At 46.4% G+C, this 5,735-nt stretch overlaps 1 pseudogene; it reads right to left on the bottom strand.

The window, feature by feature from the left end:
* Positions 1–200: 200 nt before the first annotated feature.
* LOC120838996 lies at positions 201–747 on the bottom strand (annotated as a pseudogene).
* Between the last annotated feature and the right edge of the window lie 4,988 nt (positions 748–5,735).

The following is a 5,735-nucleotide window of genomic DNA, read 5'->3' as shown; positions in this document are numbered from 1 at the left end:
CGCCAAAGCACAGCGTTTGGAAACGCCACTTTGCCATTGTGAATTATAAAGTCATAAATCATGCCGTCCTTTCCTGCGAGTACAAAGTTTTTCAGGGACAGAGGGCTCGGATTGTTAACAATGTAGTGCTTCATACGGCAGCACTTTGAAAATGGGATAATTTGCTCATCCACACAGAAGAAGTTGAGCCTTTCCAAGCCCTAGCAGCTCCTTCGCGCCATCTCGACGAAGAGCACAACTTTCCAAAGTCTCTCCCTTTTCTTATCGACATCACTCACGTCATTGTCAAGTTGGCAGCAAAGGTTATATCGCAGTAAGAAGAACCGATCTCGTGGCATTGTGACAGATACTGAACTAACAGCCAAGTTCTTCTTCCAAAAAAGGCATATTCTGGAATAGCCAATCACCCCAATTAGCACTGAACAACCCTAACACTGTTTCACCTTCTGCCAGTGACTTTAGCAATGGTTCCATGCCCCCTCAGAATTCTCTGATTTGTTTTCTCAGCCATTTTGTTTGGTGGGTTGTCATCTACATACCGCTTGTAGTAGCAGACAGGCGAGAACTCCAATCCCTTCTCCGAAAATACACACACTCTTTCCAGAACAGGCACGTCATTTGCTGGTGCAAAACCTTTCCTCTTTTACAAAACGCGCCTTTGCGCAATGCATGCGCCGCTGGAGTCGTTGTCATCACTGTCAGTAGATGAACCAGCATACTCCTCAGAGTCCGAATCGTACGCACCATTCACGTTGTTCACGTCGTCTCCATTTCCTGAGTCCGAAATATCGGAGTTTTCCCATTCGCAAATTCATTGCAAAACTTCGTCGGCCGTCTTGTTGGATAAACCTGAAATTACAAAGCAAAGTTTATTTTAGACTTCGGTCTACACCCGTTAATTTCGAGAACAAAACCGGCTCAGTCGCGACACCGGCTTTAAAATATTCGAGCACATAGACCCATTGTCCCTGTGCAATGACACTACACTCAATATGTTGCAAATATCCCCATAAAAACATTTTTTCTAGAAATGGTGTCCACGTGTCCTCTAGGCATTAAATTTTTATGGCATGTTGCAATTGGTTTGAAAGAAAACTGTCATGAACAGCAAAAAAAGCGACTCCCCCCTTCCCCGCCCCTTCCCCCCCTCCCCCCCCCCCCACCCCCAGTCTCGAGTAAAACGCGGACGTGGTAATTGCCGCCATGTTTTGCCAGGAAGGAACGCACAAATTTACTGAACTCTTCATAGGTGGCGACACAAACATTGGCCTCCCAGAGGGACATTGCGTCTCTGCAACAGTCGTGTTTTTTTGGGTTTTTTTTTCACGGCCTGTGAACCATGGTCTTTGTGAGGAGAGAGGGTGTCTAAGGAGGATATACGCAAGTTGCCTTAGCATATGTAAATCTAAATCACTTCTTCTAACAACAGGAGCAGCTTTAATCGCAGTTAAGCAACCGTTAACTGCAGTTACGCTTAGACACAGTTACCACACCAAACTCTCGGACAGAGATTTCGGAAGTGAAGAGTGCGCGTGCTTAGTTTTGTGCTGCTCACGATGCACAAGCACATGTGTACTATAGCTTTAACTGCATAGAAACAAAAAAAATTGAAGAGTGATTTTATGTGTTTGGTTGTGCTGCCTTGGACAGGGCGCGTTGTGCGATTCTATTGCGAGTTGTTTTGACTCATTCTGCTTTATTGTTCTTCTCCCGAGCGGTGATGTGGAAATGAACCCCGGGCCAGAGATAGCTGAGCAACTGGCAGCGATTCACGAAAATCAGTAGGCAAACACCAGAGACCTAAAAGCTATACACAACAAGTTAGACTCTCACATATCCGATACAAACAGAAGATTGGCATCAATCGAAGGGAAAATAGAGTCATTTGCACAAGCCGCTCAGAGGATAGAAAATTGTGAGCGTTCGGTTACTGAGCTTCACGAGGAAGTTGCATCTCTAAAGGAGACAATTGATGTTCTAGAAAACCACAGTCGACGTAATAACTTGATTCTTTAAGGCGTCAGTGAAAATGAACCAGAAACAACCAATTCACCTAGGAAAGCTGTTTTAACAGAAATCTTTGAACAAAAGCTGGGAATCAAAGTCAACAGTCTCGAACGTATTCATCGGTTGGGGAAAAAAAGAGTGAACAAGACTCGGCCTATCATTATACGACTGTTTGATTCTAATGGAAAAAATAGAGCTGCTAAGGAACGCCCACAAACTAAAGGGCACTAGATTGTCATTATCGGAAGACTTCTCGCCTAAAATTCGTGAAATACGAAGGTTGTTATGGTCGACTGTGAAGGATCATAGGAAACCCTAAGATAAATTGTATTTTAAATGTGATAAGTTGGTAATCAACCACGAGACGTACGTGTGGGACCAGGAAAAATATCGAAGATCCAAACTACCCAGTCGTGAGGGGGATGGCAGAGTCGAGACAAATGACACGGCTATACCTACTTCCTCTACTAGAGATAAAAGCGGAACCAAAGGGAAAAGAACTAATGTGATACCGCCGTGACAAGCACAACCGCTCCAGCAACTGCGTTTACTTTCTTTTAATGCTCAAAGTATTAAACTTTTGTACTTGATATATAATGATTTAAATCACCTTAGACAGTGCCCTTACGTAACCCGAGTATCGCGCGCAAATACTCGTTTTAACAATGGCAAAATGATTCAGGAGTTTCGTGTGCATAATGATACGTTTAAATTTTCGTTCTTTCCCAGGACAATAACAGCATGGAACCAGCTGCCAAAAGATATAGTAGAAAGTACCAGTGTCGAAGAATTTATTTCAAATTTGAAAGTTGTGCCCAGGTGATTGTTTGTAATGTTTTTGTTGTTCATTTTTTCCTTCAAGTTTACTTTGTTCTTATGTCTTGCAGCTGGTATTGATGTATTCTCGGTGTTGTATATTATGTTTCTATTGTGATGCTCACTCCTGCCTGGTCTCTAACATGAGTCTGCAGTATTCGTAAATAAAATAATAAATTTCCAAAAGTACTGTAGCCAAAGTGACTGCATCTAAGTGTGTGTGTGTGTGACTAGTATGATATTAGGGAATTAATATCCAACATGGGAGGAGTCCAGTTAATGAAACTGTGAATAATTGCAGTAACTGAAGCAAATTGCTTTGCAGGTCTAAAACTCCGACGGTTAAAAATATTACTCGGTTAATCTAAAAGGAACCGGGAATAAATATACAATTACATTAACGATGTTGAAGAGATCTGCCTCTCTTCCTCGTTGGCCATAGAAGTAACTTCACACTTTCGAATTTCGACAGTCGAAACAATACATTTTTATGATATAAAAAATAGTATGTACAGCTGCTCGATCAAAAAACCACCAAGTGTGTTACTCAATAAAATAAAATGGTTTCTTACTCTGTACCTATAAACTTTGTGTTTTTGTTATTGCGCCCTAAGCAGGTCATGTGTACCTATCAGGCGACTTCGTTTTGCCTTTCGTAAATTTGAACCTTCTAAGCAGTTTTTTCGCAGAATGAAAACTTCAGATTTTTATGCATTCATTCATTCATACAATCCTTTATTTATTCATTTAATGATAATGTCAATCATTTGCTCGTTCCTTTTTAAGTCAGAACTGGACTCAAATATCTGAAATTAAATAAACAAAGATATAGCGTCATTGCAACAACACGAAGAAAGAAACAGCACGCTTCGCGAAACTCAAAATTATGTACACAATATCCGATGCATTCAGAAAATCTTCATGGTTTCGTTGAGATACTTATCGTGTGTGTAGTTGGGGACGCATCCCAAAAGGAGAGGGTATATTGGAGTTGGGAAATCGCGGTTTAGGGGCTCTTCTCTGAATCCACCAGTCATAACCCAAAACTTTAGCTTAACGTTTTTTTTTTTTTTTTTTCATTACTATTATTGAGATGCATTTTGATATTTTTTTCCGAATGGCGCCGAAATTTCGTGGGATCTTTTAGTGCGCTTTGATTCCAATCTTATCAGGCACCGTCTGCCGAATCATCAACTAAACAAATTCTATACTTGAGAGAAAGTACATTAATAAAAAAATAACATTAAGGTATATTGCCACCCGCAAAGCCGAGAAGGCAACGCTCGGTCACGGTCTTCTAGAAGATTCCCGGTCATTCTCGCAGCAGACGTAACTTTCCTTCTGCTTTGTTATTCTCGAAAGTGCCAGTTCATCCTCGCCCCGAGCGCGCGACGCTCGAACCTTCTTTGCCGAACTTTCGAGATAGTGACGCAGGGTAGATAAGCGGCTCCCGCGACCTTGTCGAGTCAGTCCCAGTCTCGCTAGCGCTCTGTAGTGCCGCCGAACCGCCGCCCGCTTTTCTGCTACGTCGACGCTCTTTCGTTGTTTATTTTTGGTTGGCACAAGTTCGCCCATTAAATCTTTATTTTCAGTTCACTGTTCGGCTTTTCGTCACCTTCATTCGTGACATTTCTGGTGGAGGTGCGGGGTACTTTGCACGGGTTTCATACGGTCTACTGCCGAAGAAGACCAACCAGTCGACGAAGCCGACCATGGACGCCCAGTCGTCGCAGACCCCGACTGTCGCCCCCGTCGTCTACCTGCCCGTCGCCCCTCGTACACCGACGTCCTTCCACGGCGAAATCTATGAAGACGTCGAGGACTGGATCCTTCACTATGAGCGCGTCGCCCGCCACAACGGATGGAATGCCGAGCAGCGCCTCCAGAACCTCTACTTCTCGCTGGAAGGCACCGCGAGGCACTGGTTCGAAAACCACGAGGCTTCGCTTACATCGTGGGATATCTGCGCTGCCGAGTTGAGGCGAACATTCTCGAACCAACACCGGCGACAGAATGCGGAGGACCTGCTCCAGACGCGGACACAAACCCCCGACGAAAGCGTGACAAGCTACGTTGAAGACGTGCTACGACTCTGTACACGCGCCGACCCTCAAGCCACCGAGGAGAAGAAGTTGCGCTTCCTCATGAGGGGCGTCAAGAGTGAAATCTTCGGTGGCCTTGTCCGCAGCCCCCCGACGACGGTAGATGGCTTCGTGGCCGAGGCAACCAACATCGAGCGAGCGCTGTTGGCCAGAGCTGTGCACTATCAACGACGCACCGGTGTGTCAACGGTTCCGGCTGTCTCACCACCTCGCTCCGATGTCAATAGTATCGGCATCGAACACCTGCGGCAGATAAGCCGCGACGTCGTTCGAGAAGAAATCAGGAAGGCTCTGCCCACTGCCGATCGCCCTGCCTCGCTTTCTATGGCGAAGTAGTGCGGGAGGAGGTGCAGCGAGCCTTCCAGCAGGAGGCTCCCGTCGACCTGCCACCACCGGAACAACCAACGGTGAGCTACGCCGCCATGGCTCGACGACCGCCAGTTCCTGCCCGTCAACCTCCTGCGCCGCAACGACGAGACACACCAGCACCGCCGTACCTCCGACGTCTCGACGACCGACCTCAGTGCTTCCGGCGACAACAACCGGCGCCCAGGAAGACTGACGTGTGGCGGATGGCTGATCGACGCCCCCTGTGCTACCACTGTGGTGAAGCAGACCACATCTACCGACGATGCCCCTACCGACAGCTGGGTTTACGAGGGTTTGCGCCCAACGACCCTCGACCACGTCTTGGAGAGCGACCTCGGGACATCGAAGACTACCTCCGCCGCTCTTCATCTCCTGAGTCGTCTCGCCGCCGAGGATTCCGTTCACCATCTCCCCGACGCTCGCCATCGCCCTTCCGCCGGT

Source organism: Ixodes scapularis, unplaced genomic scaffold (genome assembly GCF_016920785.2).
Source record: "Ixodes scapularis isolate PalLabHiFi unplaced genomic scaffold, ASM1692078v2 PGA_scaffold11__112_contigs__length_91849675, whole genome shotgun sequence".
NCBI lineage: Eukaryota > Metazoa > Arthropoda > Arachnida > Ixodida > Ixodidae > Ixodes > Ixodes scapularis.
The sequence above is the reverse complement of the archived record's forward strand: the minus strand, read 5'-3'. Positions and strand labels throughout refer to the sequence as shown.